This window comes from Camellia sinensis, chromosome 2, assembly GCF_055761805.1.
Source record: "Camellia sinensis isolate YWXY chromosome 2, ASM5576180v1, whole genome shotgun sequence".
NCBI lineage: Eukaryota > Viridiplantae > Streptophyta > Magnoliopsida > Ericales > Theaceae > Camellia > Camellia sinensis.
In genome coordinates this window covers 62,406,877-62,433,847 of record NC_138962.1, presented here as the reverse complement: position 1 = coordinate 62,433,847, position 26,971 = coordinate 62,406,877, and the positions used below count along the sequence as shown (strand labels likewise).

The window sequence follows — 26,971 nt, the reverse complement described above, 5'->3', positions numbered from 1 at the left end:
AAACGTTCTCTTAATTTAATAAAAAATTTGACATCGCCTTTATTGGCTTGTTTTTGGCAAGTGACTAAAAAACTACTCTTTGACTTTTAATATATTTTAGATCACATCAATTTTTTTATTTTTATTTTTACACATTTACTTAAAAAAAAAATTTAAAAATTTAAAAGTCAAAATATGAGTTTGATATCATGGAGCAGAAAAATGGAGCTGATGAAAAGCTTTTAGTAACCAGCCAGCCAAGCGTGATGAGTCCAGAAGTAGAACGTACAGGTTGGAGAAAACCGAACAGAGCTAGTGAAGAACATTGGAAAAGCAAAGCTGCTGATGACGGCGACAGTGGGAGGAGGAGGGTCGCAGAGGGCTTGGCAAAGCCCTAGCCCTAGAGATGGCAAGCGAGGTCATTGGCTGTTCCCTACTCTCAAGACAACCTCATCTCCCTCCAAGAATAAACCCAGGTACTCTCAAGAGGAGTGAGGAATTATATATCTAACCATTTGTCTACCCTTGAGGTTCGAACCATGACTTTCCATACAAGGGACATAAGCTCTAGTCAACACAAACAACTGATTAAGGGGCAGTGACTATTTTTATTTTTCTTTTCTCTGTAGTATTAAAAAAGAGCAGATTTAAGAAGGGATTTAAAAAGAAAAAAAAGGAAAATGAAGGTGATACATGAATAAAATATGTTTATATTTCATTTAGTTTCACACTTTTTTCTTTTTTTTTTCCAAATCTCTTTTCAAATCTCCTAATCAAACACAGTCTAAAAGGGGTGTGCGCTGTGCGCAAGGTTCTGAAAAGCGGTTGCGGTCGTCGTAACGATGGTGGTGGCGTGGTTGCAGGGTGTAAAGGCTGTAGTGTAACGGTTGCGGTAACTAGAACCGTGAATTTTTTTATTTTTCGCACAATTTGAAAAAAGCTTACCGATACACATATTTTTTCCCCATGATCATATTTAATGGGTTTAAAATAAATATTAATCAATTTTTGTAAATTTTTAAGTATGATCCAATATATTTCATATTTTTAAATTACTATAAATTGAGTTTTTGACATTTTATTTTAATAATTAATGACTTTATATTATACAAAAAATCAATCACTAACTATTATATATAAGATAAACAATGACAAAAGTAAGAGAATAAATAAGAGCCTAAATATATATATGTATATATATACATATTTTAACCAAGCCAAATAGATAATGACCACACTTATTATTATTATTATTATCAAACAATATATTGATAGATACACACAAACAAAATAGTTGAGTGATAACAGCTGAATAGAATAGCATAGGTCTTACAGCTTCAACAAATCAATAATACGTTATTTGTCTTCCCTCTCTTCTCTCTTTATCTCTTACTTCTCCATCTTCTCTCTTTATCTTCCCTCTTCTCTTTATCCCTCTTCCCCCATATTTAGCTTTTTTTTGTGTGTGTTTTTTTCGAAAAAAGCAATTCGGAACCATTACGTAACAGTGCATAACAGGCCGTTACGATTGTTACGGCACCGTTACGACTGCTACGGTAGCCGCTACGGCCAACACACCTGTGAATCTCAATCACACTACAAAAACGGCCGTAACAGGTGGCGGTAACCACCACAACCGTTACGTATTACGTAACGGTTGCGGCAGCTTTTTAAAACCTTGGTTATGCGGTTCGGGCGATTGGAGTGTAATATTACAAATCGAATGGCGGGTTAGCGGATTAGCGGATTGACAAATTACGGTTTAGGCAATTTTTAGCAGATTGGCAAATTAAAGAGTATTCTAACATATTATCATACATTTGCATAATATATAACACTAATTTGTATAATATTTTTTAGATATATAACACAAAGTAATTTTACATAATATGTTTTATATATATAACTACTAATTTGTAACAAATTTTATATCTTAAATCTCTCTCATACTTATTTTTACATTGATATTTCATTAGAAGTTAAATAATATATATGTAATAACTATAGCGGAGCGGAGTTGTTCAGTTGACGGATTATAAATTTTAAGGTTTAAAATGTGGTTAGGGGTTAGAGTGGTGCGGATTGATGTAGATCGGTGCAGTTTTAGCGGATTGAATGGTATTTTGCACAGCTCTAAATGCAACCCGTGGACAAAAGGAAAGGCTTGTGTCAATTATTTATCAAAACAAAAGACAAAAACCAATTCAAGGTTGCTACAAAATCCAAAACTAAACTAGTTCAAGGACAAATTAACTGCACTGGAGAACCAATTATATTATAGGTAAATGAATTCATTGAATCTCTTAGACATGCTAGTTCACTTATTGCTGTAATATTGGAATTTCTTTACTTTTTTGCATGGCTTCCTTAGATGGGCATCATAAGAGTCTGGGTTTTAAGTATATCTTATTAAAAATTGATACAATTTTTCCTTGTTCTGAACCTTCTATTGCATTATATGTGAGCATGTTATATGTCGAGTTATATATAGTTATCCCTACTCCATTGATGATTATGTGGCATCCTTAACGTACTTATACTTGATGTAATTATACTTGATATAGTCATTGATACCAATGTAAAGGGTGTATGTTACGCCACTTGGTCCCTCTTATGATTGAAAGCAAGCAAGGAATTATTGTCAATGTCATTTGGGTGGGGAAGATCTGCTGCTACACAGGTATGACATAAAAAGTTGCCAGTGTACTTTTATCCCAAAGATTTGTTCTTTTTTATTGATATTTTTCTGTGTGCGCAAACCTTGATATTCTGTCTGTGTCACAAATAAATGTTGTTTAAATTTCTTCCTCATTACAATTATGGTTCTTGATGATAGCTGTGCAGCTTGTGCTGCATGAAATTTTATTTACTATTTTGTCCATTTGATAAAGACAAGGCTATGGTTAATGAAAACAATGGTTTTGCAGTGAGGTTGGCGATTATCTACTTTCGATGAGTCACTGTGATGATTATTCAAGTAGAACTAAGAAATTTTGCGTTTTAGTTGACCCTAGATTACAAGTTTATTTCATATTTTTGTGTTCTCCGCCGTAGGGAAATTTGGAACCATAAATGAATTCGAGTTTTACATTTTGAGTATATATTGAAAACAACTTGGGTAATTTGGTGTTGTGATAACCGTATTTGTCCTCTGAAAATCTTTACTTCAGCTCACTTTAAATTGCCTCAGTATTGATGTGTTCCTGGAACTAAATAAATATTGACAGGTTGCACCTTATTGTGCTCCAAAATGGGCGGTAGAGTGCCTGACTAGGTCAGCAACAAAGGAGTTACATAGTGGAATGGCAATTGTTGCACTCAATCCAGATGTGATAAACATGGACATGCTTGTGTCATTCTTTGGCAGTTCAGCTGATTTATACCAGACACCGGAATCATGGTATTTATCTCTGTTCTTTTTCTCATATGTCTTACATTACAACACCTCATCTACATCTTCTAGAAAGCTGTCTTATTTCAATTCTGGTATATATAACATTTCTTGCATATTATTTTCAATATCATTCATATCAATGCAAGAAATTCTAACTGTGGCTATGTTGAAATTGAGATTTTGAATTTAATTAAAAGAAGAGCATCAACCTCAGTAAAGCTGCCTAGCAATCATTTGTGAATTTGATATTTTTTGTTGATTGTAATCAAAGATCTAATACTTATACTGAAAGATTAGACAACTACTTGAAAATTATTTTTTGCGTTTTTTTCCAGTTTCTTGGCAGTATTATCAATTTGCTGGTTATACCAATTTCCTTGAACATTGCCTTTTTTTGGTAGAATATCAAATATAAAATCATATCAAAGAAAAATTCTGAACATCTGGTGCAAAGTAACTCCACTTGTACAATGTCCACTGATTCTGCAAATCCATTTTTAGAGGTCAGGTGGTCTATTCTCGAGAACAATCCTAAATTGCTTGAGCCACAGTAAAAGTTGCATATCAAAAGTCTGATGCGGAACATCCGATGCAAAGGAACAATGTAGTTTTTTTTTTTTTTGGGTGAATACTTCATAAAATAAAATAGCAAAATGGGCAAATACAAGATTACAAGGGGCATACCCCAGGACCTACCAAACTATACAAAGCCACAGAAGCACACGAGCGACTAGCTAACTAAACAAATACAAAATAAACCTAAGAGGAAGCAGAGGCTACAATAGAAATCTAATTGCCCTGTTCAAAACCCCATCAAAGATAGATAGGGCCAAGAGCAGACCATAATAGAGCAAAACAAAATCTCCATTCACCTCCTCAAGGTGCAAAATAGCAGCATTGAAACCAGCCAAAGGGCCTAACAAGACACTAAATTAGAGAACTGCACAACCCGCAGAAAAATACATCCAAAGCAGAGGCCCACAACACATCCAAAGCAGCCTAACTGATAAATACAAATCTAAAGGAGGAACAATGTAGTTACGACTAGTTCTCTACTAAAATCTTTTTATGTCACTGATTTATGATAATTCCATGAGAGATAATGTGCTCCAATCTTCAAGCTTGACTGGAAAAGCTTGAAGATTCATTGGCCATTACACCAAAAAAGATCGACCTTGTCACGGAGAACCTCGTATCCTTTTACATGGCTATGCCTCCTGCTGCGACCCTCTCGTACTTCTTCCCTCTCCCTAGTAGTCAAAACCGTTAAATTATCCTAGTAGAGCTTCTAGACAAATCATCTAACAAATTGTTATTTTATATTTTCCTGTTGCTATTTTTTGCATTTTCTGAGCTTACAATGGCAGACAATGATGCATCTCTCACTGTGTGAAGGAAGCATCTGAGCAACATGCTAGCGTTCGTTTGTGTGCAGATACCATATAATGAAAACTTTTGGCATCTTGAATCATTTGTGAACGTTCATTGCAATATATTTGGATTTTCTAGAAAATGCTGCAATTGCTAGGTAATTGGAATTTTGGCGTTGTCAGTATAATATTTTCTGGTTTGGCCGAGGGAACAGTATTTGATTTGATATTAAGCTATAAAGCATCTTATTAATATTATTGCGGAATCCATACAAGGTCTTATGAATTCCTTTAGATCCACTGCAAGCATAAAAGATTCTAGTCACAGATTACTTGAAAGTTACCATACCGACGAGTTTCACAAGATATGATCAGATTACGTGGCCGTCAAACATGGCTTCTGCTGTGGCTCAATCTCTTTTTATTGTTTTCTTGAAAGGCTCGAGCTTTTGCAACTAGTGAGGAATTTAAGAACATGTTTGAAAATCTACATGAGAAAATGTGTTTGTGGTGTCCCGATGCACAGGATGTGTCCCTTTTGAAGGTTTAATATTGAAAGCATAAACTTATTATCCTTTCGGTTTCGCTTACATTTGTTATGCAGCCTTCTTTCTTTACTTGTTTGAAAATGTTAGCTTTAGCTATTGTACCTTAGGAATGATGTTTGGTAAAAAAAAAAATTAATTTTTTCCCCCCCAAAGTAATGTGTTGTGTAATATTTAAATATATATATATATATATATATAGTACTTGTATCACATGCATAATAAATTAACAGTCTCAAGATAGATGTGACACATCCAGACCAAGCCATGCTCATATTCCAAACACAATTCAGAGAATGTTCTCTACATTCTCTTGTTAAAGCAAATTGAGTGTGCTCTCATTTATTTTTATGAACTATAATATACCGATTGTGTAACGCCCCAAATTTCTAACCCAAATGATAAGACAACAATCATGACTTTTTCAAGGAAAACTGAATATAAATCTCCAAATTTACATTACATGATACAATAGTTCTTCATGCAACAATACATTAATCCAACAACAAGTAAATAAACAAATAAATACCTCCATGGGTTTATAAGTTTCCAAGGCTTGAGCCTGATTACACAAAACGGTTATTCAAACCCACACAAACACAGCCCTTGGCTTACACACAGAGTCATAACAAAATGAGAGTATTGTACTCCCAACACACATACTTCCACGGCCCTAGTTGGGTGGGATCACCACATCTTTTCCTGCACAAAAATCCCGTAGGGTGAGCATAAAGCCCAGTATGAAATTCTTAACAAAGTATATACATTTTATACAAGTCCCAAGAGATGAAATGCACATGCCATGCTATGGCCTTTTTGAAGATAAATCACATTTTCATCTTTTGAAAACCATCATGCTCAATGATATCATGTAATTTCAATTGTTCAAAACTTAACAATTTATTTCAAGGGCAGTAAATACGACTCTGGTAATCCCTAGGTTGGTGTCTGCAAGTAGACTATACAAGTACTACCAGATTATCATTTTTACCGGTATTAACCGGAAGGCTCGACACCTATCCGCGCGAGTTTTTAGTCTTTCACCTCGGACTCTCAGGCCAACTTATTCAATATTATCTACACCACCTATCAAGACTTACCAATGTATTTACCCCAAAACCATTCCATAAAAACTTGTTTCTCAACATTCTTTTCTCAATGCAAGTTTTCAAATTAACTTTCAAAGTTTAATGTAATCAAATGAATTGATATGCCAATTTCACAAGATGAATATAAATACTTTAATTCTAATTCATCATCCAAGGAATAACACAATTCTCTTTTCTCAAGTATCCTTGACAATTAGTTATTTCAAGACTATTTCAACGTTTTGAACAATAATTTTCAAAATGAACAACAATTCTCATATTCCTTGAAATTCATAATTTATATAAATATAAATAAGAAATTTTCCAAGCATTGATTTATTTTGACAGACAAAATAAATATAACAATATCATTCATGGATTTTCAGTCTCCTTTAAAAAAATTCTCAAATTCTAGGTTTTCTTACCAAAACTATACAACTCAAATCTTTTGAAAGAAAACTTTCCAAAATCATCTTTTCTTCAATCAACCAAGATCAAAATCCATAAGATCATTTTAAAAGAATAAGAGACAAACCCATTTTCAAAATTGCTCAACTTCTTGAATCAACAATCAATTTTCAAAGCTATCGAAAGATGATTTCGAAAATCATATAGATCTTGCAAAAATATATATATAACTCTAAGAAAATCCCTACCTTAAGTTTTGAAGAAAAAAATGAGATGAAATCCCCAAAATCAACGGTGTCGAAATTCGATCTTCATCGCACACAACGAAGCCCTCGAAAAGTTAACCAACTTTGATGAAGAACTTATGACAGAACTCTAATGGATCTTGAGAAATCAAGGTTTTGATCCAATTTAGCGTAAAGAAATGTAGAGAGAAGGGAAAGGAAAGGGTTTTTAGAGAGAGAGAGATATACAAAAGTGATCTGAAATATCAGATTCACGAACTAATATAACATGGTCTGCTCGAGTGTGAAAAGCCCCGCTCGAGCGTCAAATACACTTTCCTAGTACCTTTGCAGACAGGTCAAACTTCTGAAACCAAACATTCTCCGCTCGAGTGCATAAACGGCCGCTCGAGCGAACAAGAAACTTCTAATGCATTTTGCATTTTTACTTCAGGAGCGCTGCCCCTCAACCCCGCCAGGGCGCTGCCTTAGGACCCGCCAAGAGGCGCTGCCCCCTGGACCACCGTGAGCTGACCGGGCAGCTTGATCCCCGCCAGGGCGCTGCCCTTGGACCCGCCAAGGGGCGCTGCCCACTGGACCCCTGCGAGTTGATCGGGCAGCTCGATCCTCGACATACTCAGCGAAGTGACAAAATTGGGATCGCTACAGATTGGATATAAAAAGTTGTAATAAAATTGTGTTAAATTATATTTTGGGAGTTGGTAATAAACCCCACATCTTTTCGGTAGACGCCCATATCCTTTTCCCTCTAACCTTCTTACTATTCCAATAGATAGTTATATGAATCATTAGGCTAGTTGCTTTGTTCTAATTTTACTTAACATAAAATTCTCATATTATCCCTATCCCTAACTCCACCCACCACCACCTTTCCCCTTCCCACAACCTCCTCACCCTCTGGTCCTTTCTTGTTTATCTTCATGATCCATCGCTTGTTAAACAAATTTTCTCTTTTGTACGATTCTAGGGTTTTGTAGAGGCAATGGTAAGGGTTTTGTAAGGTAATGGTTTATGGAGGTAAGGTGTTGTGTCAAAGGTGGCACCAGTGATAGGAAGGGGTTGTTGGGGAGGAAGCAGGTCATTGGGAAAATGGGTTGGAAAAGGGTTGTAGTAAAAAAGATGGGGCATGAGAAGGGGTCATCGGTGGGAAGGGTCAAAGGGTAGCAAGAGGCGGGAACTATTGGAGGAAAGGTGTTGTAGAGGTTAGGATCCAAAGAAATGAGTTGGAATTATAGCTGGTGGTGAACCACAAAGTTGGAAAACAACTTTGGTGTGTGGAGATCAAAAAAAAGTGAAGGTTCAAAGTAAATAGGTGAGTCTATTAGCAACGGTCCATTAATTCTTTTAGGTTTTTTTATTGTTAAATTAAATAATTTGGTTGTTTTGAAAATTATTTCTCAAAATGGATCAAAATGTATTTACAAAATACGTTTTCATGAAAATGTATTTTATGAATACATTTTCTATTAGAATTTAAAAAAAAAATTAATTAATAAAGCTTATTTACGAAATATGCTTTCAATATAATTTTTTCTTTGAAAAAAGAAAAGAAAAGAAAGGGTGTTTATAAAGCATGTTTTCAACATAATCTTTTTTATATTGAAAGCGTGTTTCTTAAATACGCTTTTAGCTTAAATTTTGTTTTAAACACATCCAACTTTTATTTTGTTATTGTTGCTCACAATTTTTTTTATCTAAATTAAAAAAATAATTATACTAAAAAATATTTACAAAACACGCTTTTAGATTTTTTTATTTATTTAAAAAACACTTTCAACATTTTATTATCGTTGTTTTCAACACAATTGCGGTTAACAAACTTTTTGGTATAAAGTTAGTCATTAGATGCACTTTAATAAGTGCCTGTGGCATCCGTTAGTCATTTGAATTTGAATAAATTATATTATTAGTCCCTATAGTTTAAGTATTTTTAAAAAAATAGAAAACATGTTTACACTTTGAGCACAAGTTTTATAATTTTGAATAAAAAGTGTGTTATTTATTTATTTATTTATTTTTAATTTCATTGTAACCAAGCTTTCACATAATTTTTTTTAAAGCGTGATTTTTTAAAAATAAAAAACGTACTATTTTTTTTTAAAAAAAAATATTTTGATTTAAGATGTGCAACATAATGATTTTATGCTAAATGTATGATTTGTAAATATCAGTATAAAAAAACTTATTATAATTTGTAAACACGCTGAAATGCGCTTTTCAGATAAAAACATTATGTCAAAAGCATATTTTGCAAACACGTTTTCTTTTTTCTTTTTCTTTTTTTAAATTTTTTGTATTGAAAGTGTGTTTTGTAAATTCGTTTTTTTAAACTAGAAAACATATTTATGAAATACGTTTTCTTAATTAATTTTTTTTTAAGAAAAAATCAATAGAAAGTGTATTTATGTTATGACTCATTTCGAAAAATAATTTTGAAAAAATAGCATAATTATTTAATTTAGAATTAAAAAAAAACCAAAAGGGTTAATGGCCCATTAGCAACACCCTTATATTTCTTTTCACCCTTTCCACTGATTTGATCCAAATGTACAATCATTTTGATTACAAAGTGTATATTCTTGGTCAATTTCAATGTGAACTCAACTCTGATATTATTGCCTTTGGCAGAGCAAAAAATTACAAAAGATATTATTAATTCTGTGTGTGTGCTGATTTCTGACCACACTGTCAAACAGATACTCAGCTGGAGAACACCGGCAGAATAGATTGTGCTCGAACAACCTGTCACAGAAAGATAAGACTCCGGTGGTGGTTCGTCCACCCGGGGGCACTCCGACGATCAAGTCAGTACTCAATTATCTCTCAAAGATAGCAAATAGTGCTTAACTCACTAGCCAGGATACAAAAAACGTACCTTAGACCCATAAGGGTGCCTTACTTTTATAGCCAACACTAACCTAATCCCTGTAGAAGCCTAGCTTCAATGGACTCTGGCTTAACGCTTATCCTGAACTCTTAAATAGATAGAGATAAACTCCCTAAGAGCATTATCTTTATCCAAACTAAGGTCCTCCCCCATTCGAGGACTCTTATCCCTTATCCTTTTATCTCGGATTCCGGTATCTCCGTATATAACCTTGGCCTAGATGAGATTACCTCGACGCCATGACCAGGACACGTGGAACCTCGGCTGGTATTTCGGTGCCACCTTGGCCACGTGTTGTCATTCACAAAAATATGCCCCCACAACTGCCCCTAGGTTATATTACCTCGACATCCTGAGGTGATGGAACCTATACCGTTTGTCCATATAGCACATCGGCTAGGACCTACCCCATCTTTCATGACCGAGATCATCACACGTCGGTTTCACATGACCAAGACTTTGCAGTCTACTTTTTTAATAACCAAGAACCAAGTTCCTTAACCAGTACCGTTCCCTGAGCTGAGGTCCTTGCTCTATTAAATCAAGAACTCCAAGAGTTCTATTTTTGCATGAGCTGTCACGCACGGTTTTCTCAACCGTTTTATCCACGCGTCTTTCTCTTATTGCTTCGTACCCGACACGCGCCATCAGGTCGCGTCACTTCTGCGCACGCCGCCTGACAAACATGTCATCCAAGGCACATTATTATGATTTGCCGCCTTTTCACGTTTTAACAAAACATTGCTTTCTCTCTCTGTCTCTTCACTTTTACATCCTTCGTTTTCACTCTGCGTTTCAAGCTCTCTCTTTCTCTTTCTCTCTTTCTCTCTAAACCACCATTGTCGTTTTCTCAAGGCTTTCTGCAACTGTTTCCGTTCTTCTCCTCCGATGAAGCTTTCACTGTTCTGCTCTACGCACCATCAGCGTCTGACTTCGGCATACCTTATATTGGCGTCATTTTTCGGTAAGCCACTTTTCCCCTCTTTTCAGTTTTTGATTTACTTCGAACTTTATTATATGTTCACACTGTTGTTTTTCTGCCACTGTGAATCTGTTCATGTTCTTGAATCTTCGTCTGTGTTTCGAATCCCATCATGTTTGTTTGTGATTTTGCTTGTGCCCAATCCTTTTCTGGGTATATTTATACACATTTTGCTCACACACTTGCTATCTTGCCACTGTTCTTGGCTTTTCACATCTGTACACACTTCGTACAATGTTCTCGATTTTGCTTTCTGGATTCTGAATCACATTCCTTTTCTGTTTTCTTTTTTTCTAGATTCTTTCTCCTAATTTCTGTTTTAGTAGCTCTAGGTTTGGGATTTGCCCTAGAACTCCTATTCTTAGGAAAAATTGAAACAAATTCCCCTCAGATCCTCAAAAACCCTTGCCCCAGTACCTGTTTAGGGTTTAGCTGAGATCTTTAAACCCATATAAACCACTCTTTTCTGAAATCTTGAACCTTACCCCTTTAGCCGACGTCATGGGTATGTTTAGGTAGAGGGTGGACACCCCGACCAAACTAGAGTACTTTAGGGCAGAGTTCTCCATCCCAGCCGATGTTCATCTTAGGCTGGCAGGGGAGGAAGACTCCATCATGCCTGATGGGGACTCTATGCCTTTCCCCGTAGTGGCCTTTATAGAGTGTGTACTTAGGTTCCCTCTCCACATCCTCTTCCGCCAAGTCCTCCACTATTACAAACTTAACCCAATGCAGCTGGCCATTAACTCTTACAGAGTTATTAACGGTATAATTGCCCTAGTTAGCCGAGAGAATGCTAGAATAACACTAGCCGACATCCAGTACTGTTATACCATGTGTGGCCTAAAGTCAGAAAAAGGCTACATCTATTACCTTAAGCCGAGATCCACTGAGTACAAACTCATTGCCGACCTCCCAGACTCTAACAAAGGTGCTAGAGATGATTATTTCATCGTCTCGGGCAACTGAGAGTTCCCACCAAATGACGACCTCCACCTCTACCCCTTGAGCCGATTAGTCTTTAAAGCGGGTAATGGTAAGACCCAAGTGTCACTTCACCTGATTCGAAGTCTTTATTACTTTGTTCTTTTTATATGTTCTAATGTCTGTTTCTTTACTTGCAGCTCTTCCCCAGCCACCAAAAGACTTCCGCAAAACCTTCTACCCTAGAAAAGATTTCAAGAAGCTGTTGGCTTGCCTGTTAATCAGCGCAAGGCCCCTCTGCTGCTTAACAACATCCCAACCTACAAATCCACCTTGCCCGACGTTCCTAAGAAGAGCAAGCCTCCACCTTCAACAACAACTCCTCCTACCACCTCATCACTACAGCTTGACCAAGCCTCAACCTCTGACCTAGCAGAGCAGCCATCAACATCTGCTCCCCAACTGATTCCTCCAGCGTAGCGTTGACGCCGTTGCCGAGTTCCCGCCAACAATCCTGCTAGTAGAGCTCGTAGCCAAAATGCCAAAGTGCTGAGTTGTCGGCTTCCGATCTAGCCAACTTACTCGCTGCACTTCCGGCAATTCATTTCGGCACCAAAGTCACAGTTGCCGCCACCGCTGACGAGATGGGGCGCAAACCTGTAGTTGTTAAAGACCTGCTTGCTAACATCCCTGATGTTGTCACAGTCCAATCCTCATCTTCCCCTTCTTAACCAACCCCAAAGCCAAAACGAATGAAGAAGGCCAAGGCAAAAGCCATAGTGACTGAGATTGATTCTGAGGACACTGTGCCCATCTCAAAGCTAGCCGAGGCCGAGAAAAGCACCCCTTCCGCCGAGAAGCATTCCGCAGAGGACCCAACATCCGAGGCCCCACTGGCCAAAAAGCCAAGGTCCGACAACCAAGAGGGCAACAGATACCCCCGAAGCATGGTCTGGGCGCCCGAGATCATGCTCGACGACAGACCTCTTACCACCGGTGATAGTGCTGCAAACCTTGAGGTCGGCGCGGCCCTGTCCATGGCAGTTCTTCTATCCGAAGACATGAACCATATGGCCGAGTTATACGTGTATGAAGATTTCGCTCTTATGATGCAGCATTCGGTCTTGGTAAACCTTTTTTCGACTCTTTTGGTAGTCTTTCTTGCAGGCCATCCAGCATGCTCACTCCTATGCTACGAAGACCGAGATGATGTGTCATGACCCGAACTCGCCCCCGCGGGTTAAGAACATACCCGGCCAGTAATCATGAGATTACCTACGGCCTCAAACCAAACCAAACGTATTTTAACAGAGTTAACGGGGGCCAAACGGAAGCAATTTAAAACTTTGTTCATAGAGTTGTGCTTACATGGCACATCATAACAAACCATACATATGTACATCAAAACTCACAGCAGAAGTATAGTACCATAAAGTTCTGTACAGACAGGATCATCCAAAACTAAGTCAACCCATGAAAACTATATGCAGACATGTTCAAAGGCTTTGCCAACATGACAACATAAAACAAAATGACAAAAAGGCGAAGACGAGTCTCCTGCGTGAGACGCAAGGGCTGACTCTTCAAAACCTTTGTTGTTCCACACATACTTCACTGGGGCTGGGTTTGGATTTCTCTTGGCTCACCTACAAACACATGAATGAGCGTGAGCGATAGCCCAGTGAATAATATCAAATAAAGGAGTTATACAAACAGTACGTAGAACAACATGCTTCAGATGACCTTGGGCTCAATTCATATTTCTATTTAACATATATATATACACAATGTAAGTCAAGTGACTGTGGTTCCAAACATACTGGCCTTTAGCCCATTTATCTTCCATTTGTCAAACTGGTCTTTGGCCCATTCAGATTTTCATGTCAAACTGGCCTTTGGCCCATTCAACTTTCATTCATGTCAAACTGGCCTCTGGCCCATTCATTGATGTCAAACTGGCCTCTGGCCCATTCGTTTATTCATATCAAACATTTGTCCGTAATTTAAACTAGCAAACTTATAAAGCTTATAAGGAAATAAGCAATTAGACAAATGACGACTTCAAGGTATCGATATTACTCACAGTGATCGGTTGGTTGGTTTGCCCTGGAGCTCGACCCTACACATTCCATGAACACAAAAGGGTCACAAACAATTCGATCCGTTCTAAATTCACATATTCCTCTTTAAGCTTCATTCTTATCTCTTTAACTCAATTACAATGCTCAATGCATGCCTAAGAGTACTTAGAAGTGAAAGAGAATAGAAAACGAAACACAGGATGTCTTCTCAAAATTTCAGAAACCAGGGTCCCCGCTCGAGCGTGGACTTCCCCGCTCGAGCGTACCCTTGAGGCCTGCAAAAGTACTGGATGCATCAAATTTACGCTCGAGCTTGAAGTCTAGCGCTCGAGCGGAAGGCCTCACTACATAGCTCCCCGCTCGAGCGGACATCCAAGTCTGCAAAAATACTGGGAGCACGAAATTCATGCTCGAGCGGCGGTTTCCCCGCTCGAGCGGACATCAAAATTCGGGAAAATTCAGAACATGTTCTTGAGCTTTAACTTGACATTCAAAGGCTCTAAATGCATGCTTTTGGCTCAAATTCCACATATACAAGTACTAATCATGGTACAAACACCAAATTACAACATTATGAAGCTCAATTCCACAATTTAGTCACATGCATGTCCCAATTCACATCAAATTCATTTCCAACATAACAAACTCATACATTCAAACTCATATTCTTATAAATTGTACATGCATGTGAGATATGACCCTCATTACCAACTCAAATGGTGCAAATGGTGATCACAAGCATGAACTCTAACCGAAATCTTACATGGATCATACCTTTCATGCTTAATTATACAAATTCAAAGCAATTACACACATGCATGCATACATTGACCTTCAATTCAACAAAACCAACCCAATTTCATTATACTCAATTAAACTCATGTTCTTGACCATTAATCAAACTTGGATTCACAAGATGATAACTTAAAATTCATGAATTCACTTACCTAGGAGCTTCAAACCTCCAAACTCTAGCCAATTCTTGAGTTTAATCTTCAAATTCCCAAGCCTTGAGCCAAGATTACACAATTCTCTCCTTTTCTCTCTCTATAGCCGGCCCTCTCTCTCTCAAGGCACAAAATTAGATTTTTGAGCTCAAGTGTACCAATTAAGTGTATAGTGCCTCTTTACATAAGTTCCCACTAGAACCAATTTAATAATAATAAATAATTGGGCACTAATTCAATAAATTAATCCAATTAATCTGATCCGAATCAATTTTCAATTAAATTTCACCGTAGGCTCTAAAAATTACGCTAATCACAACGGCGTAGTCAATTTCGGGTTCTATGGCCAATAAGGCCTTTAATTTAATTTCCAAAGCAGATAATCAAACAAATATTCCTACGGTGAACAGATAGAAATTCAAAACCACATATTTTCACGTAATGGCACACAAAATCATATCAAACACATAATCACATTTATAATAAGGACCAATTAGCATAATACGGAACAAGGTTATCACATGATGAGGAAGGATTTGGCGAAGAAGACAAAAGAGGCAGCCAAACTCCTATCCTCCCTTAACAAAGCCGAGGCCAGCAATCGTGCTCTCATGGACCAGGCCAAGGACGCCGAAACTGCTCAAAGTTTGACCGAGGAAAAGGCCAAGGTGGAAAAAGATGAAGCCGAGGCAGCGAGAGTCGACCTCGAAGCTGCCAATGCCAAAGTGGCTGATATGAAGGCCAAGCTTGAGGAGGCTCTTGCCAATAAAGAGGCCGAGGTAAAGGCGGCCAACGAAAAAGCCTTTGAAGAGGGACAGGCCGCCGTTCGTGACCAGTACAAGCAACAAGTCAACCTGGCTTGTAACCTCAGTTACTACCTCGGTTGGACGACGGCCCTCAACAAATTGGCTGTTTCTATAGGCTCTGACCTTCGAGACATCAACCAGCTCAAGGTGCCCTTCCCATCAGAGCCCGAGGATGATGCCGAGGAAGATGAAGCCGACGAAGTGGAGGAGGAGGCTGCCTTTGATACCAAGCCTCCCACCCTCCATGAGCAAATTGATCTAACTCAGGATGAGGAGGATGACTTGGCTTCCAAGGGCGTCTCCCCCAAACCAACCATATCTGAAGCCGAGGTCCAATGTACTGAAAAGAGTCTGGATAAGACTTTACAAGAAATAGATGTTGAAATAGAAGCCGACAAGACTGCAACACAACCATCCAAGCAAGCCAATCCTAGCACTTAGGATATTTCATTTTTTCCTTTCCTTTGTTTGTACTTTGTTTTGTCTGAACAATGCTTTAGTTTTCATATTTGGTCGACGTGTCGCTTTTGTAATCTAAATAAGTAACCTTCTGTGAATGCAAGTTGTCTCCTTTTTTCTAAGTGTTTGAATGTCTTCTTTTCTTTTATGTGTGCTCTATAACTTTCATACTTAAAATGATTTGGCATGCCTTCAATTTATTGCCTTAGCTGTGTAGTCTCCTCGGAGTAACAATACCTCGAACATAACTTTCTAATTTGTTCATCTCGGCCTTTGCTTAACACTTGAAAATATTGTAAAAATATTTTCGACGGCAAAGAGTTTTAAACTTGCCACTTCACTCTTACTTATTGTCTTCTATCAAGACTTCAGTTTTCCATACTTCCCAAGTTTGGCAACCTGGTAATCTCGGCGAATACGTATGTACTTCTTGCAATATTACCTCGACTTATCTTCAACTTGTATATTTTTTCTGAAAATTTCAACAAATGTTAAGCACTTTAAACTTTATTTCATCATCCTCCAGCTCCCTGCCCCCTAATGTGAACTTAAGTTTCACTTAGGTTCTCATTAAGCATGTGGCTATGATCTTGTTGCCGAAGTTAGATTCAAATAGAGACTAGCCGAGGTTCTCAACCTTGGTTCCTCTGTTAATCTTTACTCAAATGCACTTATTTATGCCGATATGGCAGAGCTAGGTTAATCCAACTTAGTTCAACTCCATTATATGCAAGTATAATTTCAACTCTGCCATATAATGAGTCTAAGTTATTCGTCATGTTTCACTCGGAAACATCGCCAACTTAGTTCAACTCTATTATATGCAAGTATAATTAAACTCTACCATGTAATAAGTCTAAGTTATTCGTCATGTTTCACTTAGAAACATCGCCAACTTAGTTTAACTCTATTATATTCAAGTATAATTCAACTCTGCCATATAATAAGTCTAAGTTATTCGTCATGTTTCACTCAGAAACATCGCCAACTTAGTTCAACTCTATTATATGCAAGTATAATTCAACTCTATTATATGCAAGTATAATTCAACTCTATTATATAATAAGTCTAAGTTATTCGTCATGTTTCACTCAGAAACATCGTCAACTTAGTTCAACTCTATTATATGCAAGTATAATTCAACTCTGCCATATAATAAGTCTAAGTTATTCGTCATGTTTCACTCAGAAACATCGCCAAAGGACTGGTCAGTCGTATTACACAAGTTTGAAATTACAAAAATGAGCTAAAATTTTATTATTACTTTAGCTAATAAAAAACTTTGAAAAACAAAAAATCTAATGATAGAAAAACTTCAAGTAGTAAGTGTTCCAAGGTCTTGGCAACTCTTTGCCCTCATTGTCCTCAAGCTGATATGCACCATTGCCGGCTACCGAGATGATTCTATAAGGTCCCTCCCAATTTGGGGCCAGCTTGCCTTCCCTAGGATCCTTCTTGTTGCGGACCACTTTCCTTAGCACTAGGTCCCCGACCTTGAACTCTCTTGGGTTGACCTTCTTGTTATAAGCCCTAGCAAGTTGCTGCTGGTATGCCCCCAGCCGAATTGCTGCTCTTTCCCTTTTCTCCTCAAGTAGGTCTAGATCTCGAGCCAAGAATGCTTCGTTAGTCCCATTTTCTACTCCTTGTGTTCGGATCCCTGGGATGTCGACTTCCAGTGGGATGACTGCTTCTGTGCCATAAGCCATGGCAAATGGGGATTCCTCAGTTGATCTTCTCGGCGTAGTTCAATATGTCCAGAGTACATTGGGCAACTCTTCTACCCATTTTCCCTTTGCTGCTTCCAGCCTCTTCTTGATCCCATCCAAGATAGTCTGGTTGGATGCTTCTGCCTGACCATTGCTTTGAGGGAAGCTTAGAGTAGAGTAGTAGTTCTTAATTTTGTATTTTGCACAGAAGCTCTTGATTAGCTTATTGTCAAACTGTGTGCCATTGTCTGTTATGATTGCCCTTGGAGTCCTAAATCTGGTGATGATGTTCTTACATATGAAGTTCTTTACATCAATAGCTCGAATCTTTGCAAGGGGTTCAGCTTCTACCCATTTTGTGAAATAATCTGTTGCTACTAGCAGAAACTTCCTTTGCCTAGTGGCTTGGGGTAACTGTCTAACAAGATCCATGCCCCACTGGGCAAATGGCCATAGGCTTGATATTGGGTTCAAATCAGCTGCCAATTGATGTATCAGAGATGTAAACCTTTGACACTTCTCACACTTCCTAACATAGGCTTCAGCGTCCTTTTGCATGTAGGGCCACTAATGCCCCTGATTAATGGCCCTATGAGCAAGTGATCTGCCCCAACATGGCTTCCACATACTCTTTCGTGAATCTCATATAAGAAGTCTTTAACCTGGGAAGGATGCACATATCTCAAAAGGGGACCAGTAAAGGACCTTCTGTAGAGATGTCCTTCTGCTGTCAGGCTAAACCTAGCCGACTTCAGTCTGGTCTTGTGTGCCTCTTTTCGGTCATCTGGCAGCTTCCCATCTCTGAGGAACATTACTATTGCATCCATCCAACTTGGTCCTAACTCTACACACATCGTTTCATACTCTGTGTTCAGTGGTTCTACATTCGGGACTGACAAATAGTCAACCATTATTGTCTTTGCCTCTCCTGATTTCATTGCACTAGCCAGGTTAGCCAAGGCATCAGCATGGTTGTTGTTATCTCGGCTAACTTGCTATAGTCGGCAATCCCAAAATAAGGCTACCAGTCTAACAACCTTTCTTACATAGTCCATCATTCTTTTATCTCGGGCTGCGTATTCGCCTATTGCCTAGTTGACAATAAGCTGGGAGTCACAGAAGACCACCACTTCGTCGGCTTCCATTGTTGCTACAAACTTCAATCCTGCGATGAGTGCTTCATATTCTGCTTCATTGTTTGAGGCTTTAAACCCTAGTCGAATAGATTGTTCTAGCATCCGCCCATCTGGCGATACTAGCACTACTCCTGCCCCCGCTCCTTATCAGTTTGAACTCACATCCACAAATAGGCGGAATGAGTCACCGATGTAAATATCACAAGGCTTGAATTTTTCTTCTTTCTTCTATTATGCTGTGGGGCTTTTCATCCCCAGCTAGGTTCCTTCTTGTTCACCTAGACACCCTAAACCGCGACTCTTCGGAGCCCGATATGATATGGCGCCTGGTGTGAATTCGGCCATAAAGTCGGCCAAAACCTGGCCTTTGATTGCTGTTCTGGGTCTGAACTCTAAATCGTATTGGGCCAATACCATAACCCATCTGGCTATTCTGCCTATCAGATCTCCTTGTTGTAGTAGTGACTTCAAAGGGTGCTCAGTTAATACCATAATCTTATGGGCTTGGAAATAGTGGTTCAACTTCTTGGAGGCCATTATCAAGGCCAATGTCAATTTCTCCAGGGGTAGATACCTGGTCTCTGCACTTGCTAGGGTTTTACTCACATAGTAAACTGCCATGTGTTCTCCCTTCTCTTCTCTGATTACCACTGCACTAACTGCATGCTCCGAAACTGCGAAGTATAAGAAAAGTTCCTCTCCAGGTACAGGATTTGAGAGAACTAGAGCTGTGGTTAGGTATTTTTTCAAGTCGACCAAGGCGACTTCGCACTTCTCTGTCTAGAAAAAATCTGCGGCCTTTTTTACTAAACTAAAAAATGGCTTGCATTTGTCAAAACTTCTGCTTATAAACCTATTTAGGACTACGGCCCTTCCAGTCAACATCTGTACTTACTTTTCCAATGTTAGGCTCTTCAAGTCCAGGATGGCCTTGATTTGATCTGGGCTTGCCTCAGTGCCCCTTCTGGTAACCAACTATCCCAAGAACTTAATAGACCCAACTCTAAATGCGCATTTCGAAGCATTGAGTCAGAGCCGATATGTTATAAGGATGTCAAAAATTGCCTTCAAGTTTGCCAGATGATCCTCAGGTTCTTTGGTCTTCACGACCATGTCATCAATGTACACTTCCACTGTTTTGCTAATTAGATGTCTGAACATCTTGGTCACCAACCTCTGGTAGGTTGCTCCTGTGTTTTTTAACCCAAAGGGCATCACTCTGTAGCAATACAACCCTTTTGGGGTGATAAATACAGTCTTCTCCTCATCAGGGGGTACATTGCTATCTGATGGTATCCCCTGTATGCGTCCAGGAAGCTCATCCTTCCATGCCTTGAAGTGGCATCCACCAATTGATCGATTTTAGGGAGTGAAAAACTGTCTTTGGGACAAGCCTTATTCAGGCTAGTAAAGTCCACGCAGACCCTTCACTTCTCATTCTTCTTCTTCACAACAACAGTGTTTGACAACCAAGTTAGGTAGTTTACCTTTTGAATGGCTCTGGCCTCCAGCAGTTTATCGACCTCCTTTTCTACTGCCTCAACATGCATCAAGGTCGGCCTTCTTGCCTGTTGGATGATAGGTTTAGCCGACCTGTCTACATTCAAACTATGGCAAGTGACCTCGGGATCAATGCCAGGCATCTCGTATGGCGTCCAGGCAAACACCTCAATGTTTATTCGTAAGAAGGCTTCTAACTCCTTTTCATCATCCTCGGCCAATCCTGAGCCAAGTAGGAAGAAACGCTCTTCGTCCCATTGCTGGACTAAGATCTTCTTCAAGGCTTCTTCACTCTTCTCGGCTGGTTCTTTGTCGACATCATCTAGGACCTCCATGTCCATGTCCTCGTCCTCAATCTCTACTGTTTCTGCGTCTCGTATGTTGCAGGCGGATTTCATTGCTTCCATGGAGCAATTCTTTGCCTACACCTGATCCCCTCTGACCTCCTCAATTCCGTGCTCTGTTGGGAACCGCAACAGCTGGTGCAATGTTGAGGAAACAACCCCCATTACATGCAGCCATGGCCTTCCCAAGATAACATTGTAAGGGGAAAGGGTGTTAATTATCGTGAACTCTATGTTTACCTTCTTGGTGCCTGCCTGCACCTCCAAACTTATTGTTCCCAGGGGCCACGTCGACATTCCATTAAACCCAACCATTGGACCATTGGACTGCTCCAGATTATCTTGGTGAAGGCCAAGCACCTTGTAACATCTAACATACATGATATCACAAAAGCTACCTTGGTCAATTAGAATGCGCTTTACTTGGCACTCTCCAACCTTGAGGGATATTACCAGGGCATCGTTCTGTGGATGCTGCACCATGTCTAGGTCGTCTTCAGTAAAGGATACCATTGGTCCCTAGCGCTCGTCTGCCTTAGGTCTTTTCTGCCGGACCTGATACACATGCTGTAAGTGTTTCAACTTCTGAGTTTCCCCACGTATCTCGTTGTAGACCGCCCGAACTCCGCTCCACGCGCGATGGCGCGAATCGTGGTTCTAGCTACTACAGTTCAGACTCTTGTTACAGTTCTGAATCTAATCTCACAAAGTGCAATGTAAGACTGATAAATCACCAAAGAGTCCAAATCCAATAAATCGTTTTGGAAAACTGATTTTAATCAAGAAGTGCCAAACATGGACTGTTTTGCCAGATTTCAGAGTCGCCACCTAAATATTTTGTTTTGAAAAATTTAAGAAACCCTGACTCGTGACTAAGGCCATGTGTTCGTCATCACTAAAGTTGCCTCGGCTCGGGAACTTGGGTACGAGAGGGGAAGGTCCTGAAATAAGCGCCCCCGCTCACCCGATCAAAGATCGGCCTCTACTAACATGATATGTTGTTTTTGAAAACACATGTGTTCTTATTCCGGTTTATTAGCTAGCTTACTATGTGATGCGCACAGCATACATGTATAGACTAGATCGCCTGATTTGGAACAAAACATCTCATGTTTGTTTGTAAAAATGGTTTGAAAGTGCTACTCACAAGTAGGCTAAAACACAGATTTGCCACCCTCAAGTGGGCTTAGAAAACATGGTGATTTGCCACTTCAAGTGGGCTTAAAACGCACATTTTGATGAATTGTTCCAATTCAAGTAATGAAGCCTTCATCCACAGGCATTCATGCAGTTAAACACATAAGCACATAGCCTCATGGCAAGCATGCTATCATGCCAGTCACTTACACACATGCAAGGATGCTAAAGCGTAAACACTTACAGTGTACTCCGAGCCAAAACAGAAGCTAGTTAGTAATCATGCATGATCCTAGCTATGTCAACAATGCCTAATGCAACATATGCAAAATGCAACTAAGTAGGCTCGGCTAGCTAGAATGACATATGAATGCAACACTCGATAACATGCTTTGAAACATGTATTCAAGTAAGTATTGAAATACAATGCAGTTTGAATGATGCGCCGAGCCCGGTGCATGCAATACGAATGGATGATGCACGCATGCAAAGCATAAGTATGCTAATTGAAATATGCCCTAATCTAACCACTGAAAATGGATAAGTAAAAGGGAAAAAGATGTGGGGGTGGAAAACATTCACACACACACGCACACTTACACTTATTACAACAATGTGCCCTCTCGACGGAGGGTCCGAATAAATCAACTAACTAGCTACGCTACGCTAAGCTAATTAATTACAAACTGAATTGAAACTAGCTATACTAAGCTAATTAGAATATTACAACGATGAAATAAATTAGCTAAATACATTAACTAATTAATTGCAGAATCAGCAAATTAACTATCTAAACAAAGCAGTTAAAATGGCCTCGAGGGGAGGGAGATATGCATGCTCGATTGCCTCGCCCGGAAATCCACTACCGTGCCTCAAAATGCCCTCGTTTGCACTCTTTTGGACTTCTGAAAATTGTGCCAACTTCCAAGATGCTTCTGACCACCCTAGGAACATACTGAAGGATGGTCGGCCGAGAGGGATGGCCATCGGCCAGAGTTGATGGCCATCGACCACTTCTGATAGCCGATCTCCAGCCTTGGTGGCCGGTCGGCAGCTTTGATGGCCAGTCGGCCACTGCTTCCTGCAATTTCTCCTTTTGTTGCAACAGAGCACAAACAGAGGCATGGCAGTGTATTTGCAAGGAAATGTGTGTGCAACCACACTCCTTATCACATCTCAAGCTCAAAGGAGTGTAGTGCTCGGCTCTCGAGCCACTAATCACGCATCTCAATGCATGATGGCCAAAGAGTCAAGTTTGCACAATATTGATGAATGCACAAATAACACATAAAAGCCTCCACCTCTATCATGCTTGATCAAGAGGGCCGGCGACCAAGAAATGAGGCGCGTTTAATCACTTCAAGTATGAAACACCCCTCGTTTCTCGTGTTTGGATTAACATCCAATCCAAACACAATGCAATGCAACAACATTCCAACAACAATGCAATGTAACATGTGTATCTACCAATGCTAATGTGGCATGTACAAGGTTTCTACCATGTGAACAAAGCATGCAAGACATGTTCGGAGGCCAAGAACATCAAAGCTAGTAAGGAGCATCTCACAAGAGCCATGCAATACCAAGTTTAAATGGCTAGACCAACTACAAACAGACCTCATGCCTGCCAAAACAGTGGCCAAAATGCTCCGAAATGCTAGCATTAAAAGCAAGAAAATGCATGCTCATGCATTGGCCTATGAATAGGGTATAAAGGTGCAACTCTTAAGAGCACTTAAAGAGTGAAAAACATGAAAGTGTGACAACACTACATGCTCTTAAATATCATTCCAAATGATGCTAAAACATGCACATATGATAAATGAGGCGTGCTAAGAGGCTCAGAGCTTAAGGCTAGCAAAGGTACTTGCACCAAAGCCATATCAAGCCAGCCCCAAAGGGCTAAGGTGACTCAAAACAGTCCCAAGGTAGGTCAAAACAAGGTCAAAAACATGCTTGAATATAGCCAGCACATGCTAGAATTAAAGGCGTGAAGCAAGGAGCATGCAAAGCCAATGAGGAGGATTACACTACACATGTCAGAAGTAAATGAAGGATGCTCTAATCAACCAAAAACAAAGTTGTATCATGGCAAAATAAGACCCAAAACACATTGAAATGGAAGCCCAAAAGCTTAGGCAAGATGGCATACATATTGGCTCATGTTTAAGGCATAAATCATAACTCTCCAAAAGCATTGAAAGAGTAAAGCATGAGAGAGTATGACCACACTACACACACTGAAATCATGGTAGAAATGAGGCCAAAGTATGCAAGCAACTCAAGTAAGCCATGCTAGAGACTATGAAACTCAAAGCTAGTGAGCAAGATTGCACTATGGCTATACAAAGTAAGGCATGCATGATCTAAAACACTTAAAACATAGCTTAAGCATGGAAAAACATGAGTGAAAGCTTGCTGGAGTGGAGCCAAAAACATGCTAAAATGATGGTCCAAAGCATGATGCATGTTAAGGCTATAGGGAGGATTGCACTACAAGGGTATGAAGCATGCAAGAGGCAATCAAACTGACCCAAAACAAAGCTATATCATGTTAAAATAAGGCTTAAGGTATGCTAAGATGGAGCCAAAACATGCTAGAAAAACATGCTACTTTGATGAGCCATCAACACAAGCAAACAAAAGAAGAGGAGGGGGGACAACCCCTCCTATTTGGGGCCTCAAAACACAATTTCTATCACTGAAAATCCACTAAATTTCAGTGGCTAAAAGGCCAAGAGAAGATGATCTCAAAGGCCTAAAGAGATGGCACCAGAAAAGGGGGGGTAGACCACCCCCAACACCAAAGAGGCCTTAAACAAACACTTTAAGGACTTAAAAATAAGAGTTTTTTCAGTTTAAAGTTAGGCTAAAACATCATGCAAATGGGGCCAAATAAGCAATATAATCAAAGCTTTAAAGAGGATAAAAACTCACCCTTGAAGAACAACTTTAGAATAGCAACTTCGGAGGCAAAAACCAAGCTAAAACCACTCAAATGCAACCTTCAAGAACCTCAGCTCAATAGTGAAGGTGTTTTACTAGGTGTTTGTGTGCAAAAGTGTGAAGAAATGACACTTTTGAGCACATACAAGTGCAAATATAGAGAGAGGTGGAGCAATATAGAGATAGATATATGTATAGCCCTCAGCCAATTTTTCTGAACCTCTGGAAAGGGAGAGGGACCTCCCCTCTTATAGAAATCCAACTCTCAAGCTTGTTGAACAAGCTAGAGGCTTGGTGCAATCCCTCCATACACGTGTATGAAGGATAAGTTCTATGCTCACTAGCAGGCACAACTGGCAATAAAAATATCTGCAAAAGCAAGAAAAAGGGCCTCGGCCAAAAAGTATGGCCGACTGGCCATTAAAGGTGCCGACCGGCCATCAGTGAAGCTGACCGGCCACCACTGATGGCCGATGGAAAGAGGGCATGGCCGATGGGCAAGGGACCTGGCCGATGGGTTGTAAGGCTAGCCAACGGGCCACCCCCTTCCCTCAGAAACAAAGCCACAAGCTCTTGGTCCACAACCAAGCACAAAACAGACAAGTTGAGAGGCTCCAAGGTAAAGCGCACAGCCGAGACTTTCAGAAACTCAAAACGAACACGAGCATGGATGATCATCGAGTGTTCAAACGATGACGTCATTTAAGATCAATTTTGTAGATGTTGTAATTTTCATTGAAAGCTTTTCCCTAATTTTAGATCTTATTTACTAATTGTTAGGATGGAGGAAGGCGTCTCTACGCCTCTGGGGAATTAACTCGTAGGGTTTCAAATCTACACTTTTGCTATTTTAGAGGTGAGTATACTTACCATGAAAATTTACCTTAGCTCTATCTTTAATGAAAAGTTTGAAATATTTTTGAATTAAATGAAGTAACTCATTTCATCATGATATATGTATAAAAAGAAAATCTATAAATTTATTGAGGTCAAAGGTTAAGTTTTAAATAAATATATGATTTCATTTGTATAATGAAGCATTAATTTTTATGAGAATTTATTTAAGTTGAGTCCTTCAAATTTTATGATGATGATGATTAAATGACAATGAAACGTTATGGGAGAGTGTGTTTTTTATTAATCATATAACCGAATATAGCCTTTGGGGCCACAAAGGCCGAAATGCTTTGGGGTCCTGGGGACCGAAATGTTTTAAGGACCATAAGGGTCGTTGTACGTAAGGTGTCCTAGGAACCGAAACATTGACATGAGTTATGTTCCTATGGTTATGTTTTGGGTAACGGTACCGTCGCCACCTAAGTCGCGAGGTAACGCAACCCTAAGGCTATGTAGTGGTTCGTATGATGGACATGAAATATTAATGTATTGAAAAGTTGTATTTTTGTTTACTTTCCTTATTCAAATGTATTTTTCCTGCATTATGAGATTCTTTGGAAAAATCTTGATAACGGTTTATGCAAAATTTTCTCAATTTATATAAATTTCAGTCCAATTAAGCTCTTGTGTTTATTATCTTATTTTGAACCCAATTAGAAGGAGAAAGCTTTATAACTCCATGGGATTGGTATACTCATTGGGCTCTAGCTCATTCTTTTTTAATTAATTTTTTTTCAGATTCCTAGACTTTTGTGTGGCTCGCCTCAACTTGGAAGATTAGAGTTTCTAGAGGATCAAATGTGAGCATCTGGTAGTTGAGGTTTTGCCTAGGGTCACTCTAGGATGTAGTTTTATCCTTTGTTTTATGAAGGAGGTTGATTGTAAATATTTGCTTTGTGAAGTTGGATGTATTGATGGATTCATGAATAGTATGTTTTATTTTTGGGGTAGTGGTGCATGGGAACTATCTTAGTAGCATGATGATATTTTTGTCTTTGAATGGATCATCTCCTATATGTTGGCCAATTGAAAGGTCTTATGCACTATTGGTGATGTGATATAAGAATTTTACAGGTGATTATTGTGTACAGGTGTTATAGCGTTTGAAGTGCACCAGATTAGGTCGTGACAAAAAAATTGTGTTAAGGTTTTGATTTGTAGAGAAACAATCCATGTGAAACAATATGTAT

The 26,971-nt window shown here is 39.2% G+C and overlaps 1 long non-coding RNA gene across 1 annotated transcript; it reads left to right on the top strand.

Moving 5' to 3' along the window:
- The first annotated feature begins 237 nt into the window (after positions 1 to 237).
- LOC114278886 (uncharacterized) lies at positions 238 to 26,813 on the top strand. The gene is made up of 4 exons (XR_014361006.1): positions 238 to 455; positions 2,544 to 2,659; positions 3,207 to 3,379; positions 26,520 to 26,813. It is a non-coding gene; the product is annotated as an uncharacterized LOC114278886 (long non-coding RNA).
- The last annotated feature ends 158 nt before the right edge of the window (positions 26,814 to 26,971 follow it).